The 11,293-nt window shown below is 57.3% G+C and overlaps 1 long non-coding RNA gene across 2 annotated transcripts; it reads left to right on the forward strand.

The window, feature by feature from the left end:
• On the forward strand, window positions 1-10,397 carry LOC144955594 (uncharacterized). Of its 2 annotated transcripts, XR_013641728.1 has the most exons (6): window positions 1-47; window positions 357-504; window positions 1,512-1,696; window positions 3,511-3,674; window positions 5,301-5,410; window positions 10,305-10,397. It is a non-coding gene; the product is annotated as an uncharacterized LOC144955594 (long non-coding RNA). The 2 variants fall into 2 exon arrangements; XR_013641729.1 differs by lacking the exons at window positions 3,511-3,674; window positions 5,301-5,410; window positions 10,305-10,397 and adding an exon at window positions 3,170-3,197.
• Window positions 10,398-11,293: the final 896 nt, after the last annotated feature.

The following is an 11,293-nucleotide window of genomic DNA, read 5'->3' on the forward strand; positions in this document are numbered from 1 at the left end:
CTCGCCATCCTGCGACACACAGCCCTGCGGGAAGGCCTCACACCCAGGTGGGTGGGTGGGTGGGTGGGTGGGGTGAGTGGGTGAGTGAGTGGGTGAGTGGGTGGGTGGGTGGGTGAGTGGGTGGGTGAGTGGGTGAGTGGGTGGGTGGGTGAGTGGGTGAGTGGGTGGGTGGGTGGGTGAGTGGGTGAGTGAGTGGGTGAGTGGGTGAGTGAGTGGGTGAGTGGGGTGAGTGGGTGAGTGAGTGAAGTGGGTGGGTGGGTGAGTGAGTGACTGAGTGGGGTGAGTGACTGAGTGACTGACTGAGTGGGTGGGTGAGTGGGTGAGTGAGTGGGTGAGTGTGTTGTCCACCCCTCTAGGTATGACAACCGCTGTCGCTCCGTGTGTCCGCTTGAGGCTGAGCGGCGAGCTGCTGGGGGGGCACCCCACGTGGTACGGCTCCGTCTCCATAGCAACCTCGCAGACTGTCACCATGACGACCTCGTGTATGGGCTCACCACTCACCAGGTTCCTCACTCACTCACTCAGTCAGTCAGTCACTCAGTCACTCAGTCACACAGTCAGTCAGTCACTCAGTCAGTCACTCAGTCACCCACTCACTCAGTCACCCACTCATTCACTCACCCACTCACTCACCCACCCACCCACTCACCCACTCACCCACCCACTCACCCACTCACCCACTCACCCACCCACCCACCCACTCACCCCACCCACCGACCCACCCACTCACTCACCCACTCACCCACCCACTCCCTCACCCACCCACTCACCCACTCACCCCACTCACCCACCCACCCACCCACACACTCACCCACCCACCCACTCACCCACTCACCCACCCACTCCCTCACCCACCCACCCACCCACTCAACCCACTCACCCACCCACCCACCCACCCACTCACCCACCCACACCACTCACCTACCCACCCACTCACCCACCCACCACTCACCCACCCACTCACCTACTCACCCACCCACTCACCTACTCACCCACCCACCCCACTCACCTACTCACCCACCCCACTCCACCCACCCACCCACCCACTCACCCACCCACCCACCCACTCACCCACCCACCCACCCACCCACCCACCCACTCACTCACCCACCCACCCACTCACTCACCCACCCACCCACCCACCCACTCAACTCACCCACCCACTCACTCACCCACCCACTCCCTCACCCACCCCACTCACCCACCCACTCACCCACCCCACCCACTGACCCCACCCACTCACTCACCCACCCACTCACTCACCCACCCACTCCCTCACCCCACCCACTCACCCCACCCACCCACCCACTCACCCACCCACCCACCCACTCACCCACCCACCCACCCACTCACTCACCCACCCCACCCACTCACCCACTCACTCACTCACCCACCCACCCACTCACCCACTCACTCACTCACCCACTCACCCACCCCACTCACCCCACCCACCCACCCACCCACCCACTCACCCACCCCCCCTCTCCCCCCCGTGTCTGTCCCACCTTTAGGTCGGCTCCGTGGAAGGCGACCCGATCCTGTTAAAGAGCGACGGTCGTCCCACCTACCACCTGGCCTCCGTGGTGGACGATCGGGCGATGGGGGTGACTCATGTCCTGCGTGGGGTCGAGTGGCTGGTGTCCACCAGCAAGCACCTGCAGATCCACCACGCCCTGCAGCACACGGACACCTATGGGTGAGCTCACTCGCTCACTCGCTCGCTCGCTCTGTCATTCAGTCGCTCGCTCGCTCACTCAGCCACTCGCTCAGTCGCTCACTCAGTCACTCAGTCAGTCACTCGGTCACTCGCTCACTCGCTCACTCGCTCACTCAGTCACTCAGTCAGTCACTCGCTCGCTCAGTCGCTCGCTCAGTCGCTCACTCAGTCGCTCACACACTCAGTCAGTCACTCGCTCACTCGCTCGCTCCGCTCTGTCATTCAGTCGCTCGCATCGCTCACCTCAGCCACTTCGCTCACTCAGTCACTCAGTCAGTCACTCGCTCGCTCAGTCGCTCACTCAGTCAGTCAGTCACTCAGTCACTCGCTCACTCGCTCGCTCGCTCTGTCATTCAGTCGCTCGCATCGCTCACTCAGCCACTCGCTCACTCAGTCACTCAGTCAGTCACTCGCTCGCTCAGTCACTCGCTCAGTCATTCGCTCAGTCGCTCACTCAGTCAGTCAGTCACTCAGTCAGTCACTCACTCGCTCGCTCACTCAGTCACTCGCTCACTCAGTCACTCAGTCAGTCACTCGCTCGCTCAGTCACTCGCTCAGTCATTCGCTCAGTCGCTCACTCAGTCAGTCAGTCACTCAGTCAGTCACTCACTCGCTCGCTCACTCAGCCACTCGCTCACTCAGTCACTCAGTCAGTCACTCGCTCGCTCAGTCACTCGCTCAGTCATTCGCTCAGTCGCTCACTCAGTCAGTCAGTCACTCAGTCACTCGCTCACTTCGCTCGCGTCGCTCTGTCATTCAGTCGCTCACTCGCTCACACTCGCCTCACTCAGTCACTCAGTCAGTCACCTCGCTCGCTCAGTCACTCGCTCAGTCATTCGCTCAGTCGCTCACTCAGTCAGTCAGTCACTCAGTCAGTCACTCAGTCACTCGCTCACTCGCTCACATCGCTCACTCAGTCACTCAGTCAGTCATTCGCTCAGTCACTCACTCAGTCACTCACTCACTCAGTCACTCAGTCAGTCACTCAGTCACTCAGTCAGTCACTCGCTCAGTCACTCACTCGCTCACTCAGTCACTCAGTCGCTCGCTCACTCACTCAGTCACTCAGTCACTCAGTCATCCACTCAATCACTCAGTCAGTCAGTCACCCATTCAGTCACTCAGTCGCTCACACTCGCTCACTCACTCACTCACTCAGTCACTCGCTCAGTCACTCACTCACTCAGTCACTCAGTCATCCACTCAATCACTCAGTCAGTCAGTCACCCCACTCAGTCACTCGCTCAGTCACTCAGTCAGTCAGTCACTCACTCAGTCACTCGCTCAGTCACTCACTCACTCAGTCACTCAGTCATCCACTCAATCACTCAGTCAGTCAGTCACTCACTCAGTCACTCGCTCAGTCACTCAGTCACTCAGTCAGTCAGTCACTCACTCAGTCACTCACTTACCCCCCCACCCCCTCCCCCCCCCCCCCACTCAATCACTCAGTCAGTCAGTCACTCGCTCAGTCACTCAGTCATCCACTCAATCACTCAGTCAGTCAGTCACTCACTCCAGTCACTCGCTCAGTCACTCAGTCACTCAGTCAGTCAGTCACTCACTCACTCACCCACTCACTCACTCACTCTCACGCGTCTCCACCCACTCACTCACCCACTCACTCACCCACTCACTCACTCACTCACCCACTCACTCACCCACTCACCCCCCCCACCCCCCCCCTCACCCCCCCACCCCCCCCCTCACCCCCCCCACCCCCCCCCTCACCCCCCCACCCCCCCCCCTCACCCCCCCCCCACCCCCCCCCTCACCCCCCCCACCATCCCCAGCCCCCCCCCCCCACTTTGCCCACCTGCCGCTGCTCATGGGGCCCGACGGCCTGAAGCTGTCCAAGCGGCGTGGGGACGACTCGGTGGAGAGCTACAGGGAGCGCGGCGTCCACCTCCTTTCGTCCTCCTGCAGCTACTCACCCACTGTGGTGGGGGGTTCAGGGGTGAGTGGGTGGGTGGGTGGGTGAGTGGGTGAGTGGGGGGAGTGAGTGGGTGGGTGAGTGGGTGAGTGAGTGGGTGGGTGAGTGGTGTGAGTGGGTGAGTGAGTGGGTGGGTGGGTGGGTGAGTGGGTGGGGTGGGTGGGTGAGTGAATGGGTGGGTGGGTGGGTGGGTGAGTGGGTGGGTGGGTGGGTGAGTGAATGGGTGGGTGGGTGGGTGGGTGAGTGGGTGGGGTGGGTGGGTGAGTGAGTGGGTGGGTGGGTGAGTGAGTGGGTGGGGTGGGTGGGTGAGTGAGTGGGTGAGTGGGTGAGTGAGTGGGTGGGTGGGTGGGTGGGTGGGTGAGTGGGTGGTGAGTGGGTGGGTGGGTGGGTGGGTGAGTGGGTGGGTGGGTGAGTGGTGGGTGGGTGGGTGGGTGGGTGAGTGGGTGGGTGGGTGGGTGAGTGAATGGGTGGGTGGGTGGTGGGTGGTGAGTGGGTGGGTGGGTGGGTGAGGTGAGTGGGTGGGGTGGGTGAGTGAGTGGGTGGGTGGGTGGGTGAGTGAGTGGGTGAGTGGGTGAGTGAGTGGTGGGTGGGTGGGTGGGTGGGTGAGTGGTGGGTGAGTGGGTGGGTGGGTGGGTGGGTGAGTGGGTGGGTGGGTGAGTGGGTGGGTGGTGGGTGAGTTGGTGGGTGGGTGGGTGAGTGGGTGGGGGGTGAGTGGTGGGTGAGTGAGTGGGTGGGTGGTGAGTGGGTGGGTGGGTGAGTGGGTGGGTGAGTGGGTGGGTGAGTGGGTGGGTGAGTGGGGTGGGTGAGTGGGTGGGTGAGTGAGTGAGTGGGTGGGTGGGTGGGTGGGTGGGTGAGTGGGTGAGTGAGTGGGTGGGTGAGTGGGTGGGTGGAGTGGGTGGGTGGGTGGGTGAGTGGGTGAGTGAGTGAGTGGGTGGGTGAGTGGGTGAGTGGGTGGGTGGGTGAGTGGGTGGGTGGGTGAGTGCGTGGGTGAGTGAGTGAGTGAGTGGGTGAGTGAGTGGGTGAGTGAGTGAGTGGGTGAGTGAGTGAGTGAGTGGGTGAGTGAGTGAGTGAGTTGGTGAGTGAGTGAGTGGGTGAGTGAGTGGAGTGAGTGGGTGAGTGAGTGAGTGGGTGAGTGAGTGAGTGGGTGAGTGAGTGAGTGGGTGGGTGAGTGAGTGGGTGAGTGGGTGGGTGAGTGAGTGGGTGGGTGAGTGAGTGAGTGGTGAGTGAGTGGGTGAGTGAGTGAGTGGGTGAGTGAGTGGGTGAGTGAGTGAGTGAGTGGGTGAGTGAGTCAGTGGGTGGGTGGTGTTGGTGGCATTGATGGAGGTGGTGATGTTGGTGATGATGATGTTGGTGATGGTGATGTTGATGATGATGATGGTGATGTTGATGATGATGATGTTGATGATGATGATGTTGATGATGATGATGATGTTGATGATGATGATGTTGATGATGATGATGTTGATGATGATGATGTTGATGATGATGTTGGTGATGTTGGTGATGTTGATGATGTTGGTGATGATGTTGATGATGTTCATGATGTTGATGATGATGTTGATGGTGATGTTGATGATGTTGATGGTGATGATGATGATGATGATGTTGATGGTGATGTTGGTGATGTTGGTGATGTTGGTGATGGTCTAGAGGGCTGTAATACCTCCTCGCTTGAGCGGCTTGTGGAGGCCTTTGACCTCTCCCGCGTCTCCACCCACTCAGCCCGTCCTGCACACGGAGCTCATCACAGAGATCTCTCGGTGAGCATCACCACTCACCCACTCACTCACTCACTCACCCACTTACTCAGTCACTTAGTCACCCACTCACCCGCTCACCCACTCACTCACTCACCCACTCACTCACCCACTCACCCACTCACCCACTTACCCACTCACCCGCTTACTCACCCACCCACTCACCCACTCACTCACCCACCCACTCACCCACTCACTCACCCACCCACTCACCCACTCACTCACTCACTCCCGCGTCTCCACCCACTCAGCCGTCCTCCACACGGAGCTCATCACAGAGATCTCTCGGTGAGCACTCACCACCCACTCACCCACTCACTCACCCACCCACTCACCCACTCACTCACTCACTCACTCACCTACTCACACACTCACTCACCCACTCACTCACCCACTCACCCACTCACTCACTCACTCACCCACTCACCCACTCACTCAGCCACCCAACCACTCACTCACCCACTCACTCACCCACTCACTCACCCACTCACTCACCCACCCACTCACTCACTCACCCACTCACTCACCCACTCACTCACTCACCCACTCACCCACTCACTCACCCACCCACTCACTCACCCACTCACTCAGCCACCCAACCACTCACTCACCCACTCACTCACTCACCCACTCACTCACTCACTCACCCACTCACTCACTCACTCACTCACCCACTCACTCACCCACTCACTCACTCACCCACTCACTCACCCACTCACTCACCCACTCACCCACTCACTCACCCACTCACTCACTCACTCACCTACTCACACACTCACTCACCCACTCACTCACTCACTCACTCACCCACCCAACCACTCACTCACTCACTCACTCACTCACCCACCCACCCACCCAACCACTCACTCACCCACTCACTCACCCACCCACTCACTCACTCACCCACTCACTCACCCACTCACCCGCCCACTCACTCACCCACTCACTCACTCACTCACCCACTCACTCACCCACCCACCCACTCACCCACTCACTCACCCACTCACTCACCCACTCACCCACCCACTCACTCACCCACTCACTCACTCACTCACCCACTCACTCACCCACTCACTCACTCACTCACCCACTCACTCACTCACTCACCCACTCACTCACTCACCCACTCACTCACCCACTCACCCACTCACTCACCCACTCACTCACTCACTCACCCACTCACTCACTCACTCACTCACCCACCTACCCACCCACTCACCCACTCACTCACTCACCCACTCACCCACTCACCCACTCACTCACTCACTCACCCACTCACCCACTCACCCACCCACCCACTCACTCACCCACCCACTCACTCACCCACCCACCCACTCACCCACCCACTCACTCACTCACCCACCCACTCACTCACTCACCCACTCACTCACCCACTCACTCACTCACTCACCTACTCACCCACTCACTCACCCACTCACTCACTCACTCACCTACTCACCCACTCACTCACCCACTCACTCACTCACTCACTCACCTACTCACCCACTCACTCACCCACTCACTCACCCACTCACTCACTCTCACGCGTCTCCACCCACTCACTCACCCACTCACTCACCCACTCACTCACTCACTCACCTACTCACCCACTCACTCACCCACTCACTCACTCACCTACTCACCCACTCACTCACCCACTCACTCACCCACTCACTCACCCACTCACTCACCACTCACTCAGTCACTCACTCACTCACTCACTCACCCACTCACCCACCTACTCAGCCACTCAGTCACTTAGTCACCCACTCACCCACTCACTCACTCGCTCACTCGCTCGCTCACCCACTCACTCATCCACTCACCCGCTCGCTCGCTCGCTCACCCACTCACTCAGCCACTCACCCACTCACTCACTCACTCGCTCGCTCACTCACTCACTCGCTCAGTCACTCGCTCACCCACTCACCCATTCACTCACTCACACACCCACTCACTCACTCACCCACTCACCCACTCACCCACTCGCTCAGTCACTCACTCACTCAGCCACCCACCCACTCACCTACTCACTCACTCACCCACCCACTCACCCACTCACTCACTCACTCACCCACTCACCCGTTCGCTCGCTCGCTCATCCACTTTCCCACTCACCCACTCACACACCCACTCACCCACTCACTCACTCACTCACTCACTCTTTCACTCACTCACTCACCCACTCACTCACTCACTCGCTCGCTCACTCACTCACTCGCTCAGTCACTCGCTCACCCACTCACCCATTCACTCACTCACACACCCACTCACTCACTCACCCACTCACCCACTCACCCACTCGCTCAGTCACTCACTCACTCAGCCACCCACCCACTCACCTACTCACTCACTCACCCACCCACTCACCCACTCACTCACTCACTCACCCACTCACCCGTTCGCTCGCTCGCTCATCCACTTTCCCACTCACCCACTCACACACCCACTCACCCACTCACCCACTCACTCACTCACTCACTCACTCACTCACTCTTTCACTCACTCACTCACTCACTCACTCGCTCAGTCACTCACTTACTCACTCACCCACTCACTCACCCACTCACCCACCCACTCACTCACTCACTCACCCACTCACCCACCCACTCACTCACTCACTCTTTCACTCACTCACTCACTCACTCACTCGCTCAGTCACTCACTTACTCACTCACCCACTCACTCACTCACTCACCCACCCACTCACCCACTCACTCACTGACCCACTCACCCACTCACCCACCCACTCACCCACCCACTCACTCACTCACTGTGTGTCTCTGTGTGTCTCTGTGTCTCTGTGTGTCTCTCTGTGTGTCTATGTGTCTTTGTGTGTCTCTGTGTGTCTCTGTGTGTCTCTGTGTGTCCCTGTCTCACTGTGTCTCTCTGTGTCTCTGTGTCTCACTGTATCTGTGTGTGTCTCACTGTGTGTCTCTGTGTGTGTCTCACTGTGTGTCTCCGTGTGTGTCTCACTGTGTGTGTGTCTCACTGTGTGTGTGTCTTTGTGTGTCTCTGTGTGTCTCTGTGTGTCTCTGTGTCTCTGTGTGTCTCTGTGTCTCACTGTGTTTCTCTGTGTGTGTCTCACTGTGTGTCTCCGTGTGTGTCTCACTGTGTGTGTGTCTCACTGTGTGTGTGTCTTTGTGTGTCACTGTGTGTCTCTGTGTGTCTCTGTGTGTCTCTGTGTCTCTGTGTGTCTCTGTGTATCTCTGTGTGTCTCACTGTGTGTGTGTCTCACTGTCTCACTGTGTGTCTCTCTGTGTGTGTCTCTGTGTGTCTCTGTGTGTCTCTGTGTGTGTGTCTCACTGTCTCACTGTGTGTCTCTCTGTGTGTCTCTCTGTGTGTCTCACTGTCTCACTGTGTGTGTCACTGTGTCTCACTGTCTCTGTGTCTCCCTGTGTGTCTCTGTGTGTGTCTCTGTGTGTCTCTGTGTGTCTCACTGTGTCTCACTGTCTCTGTGTCTCCCTGTGTGTCTCTGTGTGTGTCTCTGTGTGTCTCTGTGTGTCTCACTGTGTCTCACTGTCTCTGTGTCTCCCTGTGTGTCTCCCTGTGTGTCTCTGTGTGTCTCTGTGTGTCTCTGTGTGTCTCACTGTGTCTCACTGTCTCTGTGTCTCCCTGTGTGTCTCTGTGTGTCTCTGTGTCTCACTGTGTGTGTCACTGTGTGTGTCTCTGTGTCTCACTGTCTCACTGTGTCTCTGTGTGTCTCTGTGTCTCTGTGTGTCTCACTGTGTGTCTCTGTGTGTGTCTCTGTGTGTCTCTGTGTCTCTGTGTGTCTCTGTGTGTCTCTGTGTGTGTCTCTGTGTGTGTCTCTGTGTGTCTCTGTGTGTCTCTGTGTGTGTCTCTGTGTGTCTCTGTGTGTCTCTGTGTGTGTCTCTGTGTCTCACTGTGTCTCCGTGTGTGTCACTGTCTCACTGTGTGTCTCTGTGTCTCTGTGTGTCTCTGTGTGTCACTGTGTGTGTGTCTCTGTGTGTGTCTCTGTGTGTCTCACTGTGTCTCACTGTGTCTCTGTGTGTGTGTCTCACTGTGTCTCACTGTGTGTGTGTCTCACTGTGTCTCACTGTGTGTGTCTCCGTGTGTGTCTCTGTGTGTCTCTGTGTGTCTCTGTGTGTCCTCAGACAGCACCTGTGTCGTGAGCTCGAGGACCCCGTGTCTCTGTCCCACCACGTGTCTCTGTGTGTGTCTCACTGTGTCTCACTGTGTGTGTCTCACTGTGTGTGTCTCTGTGTCTCTGTGTGTCTCTGTGTGTCTCTGTGTGTCTCTGTGTCTCTGTGTGTCTCCGTGTGTGTCTCTGTGTGTGTGTCTCTGTGTGTGTCTCTGTGTGTGTGTCTCTGTGTGTCTCTGTGTGTTTCTGTGTATCTCTGTGTGTCTCACTGTGTCTCTGTGTCTCACTGTGTCTCTGTGTGTGTCTCTGTGTGTCTCTGTGTGTCCTCAGACAGCACCTGTGTCGTGAGCTCGAGGACCCCGTGTCTCTGTCCCACCACGTGTCTCTGTGTGTGTCTCACTGTGTCTCACTGTGTGTGTCTCACTGTGTGTGTCTCACTGTGTGTGTCTCTGTGTGTGTCTCTGTGTGTGTGTCTCACTGTGTGTGTCTCTGTGTGTGTGTCTCACTGTGTGTGTCTCTGTGTGTCTCTGTGTGTCTCTCTGTCTCACTGTGTGTCTCTCTGTGTGTCTCTCTGTGTGTCTCTGTGTGTCTCTGTGTGTGTGTCTCTGTGTGTCTCTGTGTGTCTCTGTGTGTCTCTGTGTGTCTCTGTGTGTCTCACTGTCTCTCTGTGTGTCTCATTGTGTGTGTCTCTGTGTTTCTGTGTGTCTCTGTGTGTCTCACTGTGTCTCTGTGTCTCACTGTGTCTCTGTGTGTGTCTCTGTGTGTGTCTCCGTGTGTGTCTCTGTGTGTCCTCAGACAGCACCTGTGTCGTGAGCTCGAGGACCCCGTGTCTCTGTCCCACCACGTGTCTCTGCTGCTACAGCTCGTGTCTCGCACACACAGCGTCGTGTCTCTGTGTGTGTGTGTCTCTCTCTGTGTGTCTCTGTGTCACTGTGTGTCTCTGTGTGTCTCTGTGTGTCACTGTGTGTCTCTGTGTCACTGTGTGTCTCTGTGTGTCACTGTGTGTCTCTGTGTGTCTCTGTGTGTCTCTGTGTGTCACTGTGTGTCTCTGTGTGTCTCTGTGTGTCTCTGTGTGTCACTGTGTGTCACTGTGTGTCACTGTGTGTCTCTGTGTGTCACTGTGTGTCTCTGTGTGTCTCTGTGTGTCTCTGTGTGTCACTGTGTGTCACTGTGTGTCACTGTGTGTCTCTGTGTGTCTCTGTGTGTCACTGTGTGTCTCTGTGTGTCTCTGTGTGTCTCTGTGTGTCACTGTGTGTCTCTGTGTGTCTCTGTGTGTCACTGTGTGTCTCTGTGTGTCTCTGTGTGTCTCTGTGTGTCTCTGTGTGTCACTGTGTGTCTCTGTGTGTCTCTGTGTGTCTCTGTGTGTCACTGTGTGTCTCTGTGTCACTGTGTGTCTCTGTGTGTCTCTGTGTGTCACTGTGTGTCTCTGTGTCACTGTGTGTCTCTGTGTGTCACTGTGTGTCTCTGTGTGTCTCTGTGTGTCTCTGTGTGTCACTGTGTGTCTCTGTGTCACTGTGTGTCTCTGTGTGTCTCTGTGTGTCTCTGTGTGTCTCTGTGTCACTGTGTGTCTCTGTGTGTCTCTGTGTGTCACTGTGTGTCTCTGTGTCACTGTGTGTCTCTGTGTGTCTCTGTGTGTCACTGTGTGTCTCTGTGTCACTGTGTGTCTCTGTGTGTCTCTGTGTGTCTCTGTGTGTCTCTGTGTGTGTCTCTGTGTGTCTCTGTGTGTCTCTGTGTGTGTCTCACTGTGTATCTGTGTGTGTGTCTCACTGTGTCTCTGTGTGTGT

This window comes from Lampetra fluviatilis, unplaced genomic scaffold (assembly GCF_964198595.1).
Source record: "Lampetra fluviatilis unplaced genomic scaffold, kcLamFluv1.1 SCAFFOLD_1335, whole genome shotgun sequence".
NCBI lineage: Eukaryota > Metazoa > Chordata > Hyperoartia > Petromyzontiformes > Petromyzontidae > Lampetra > Lampetra fluviatilis.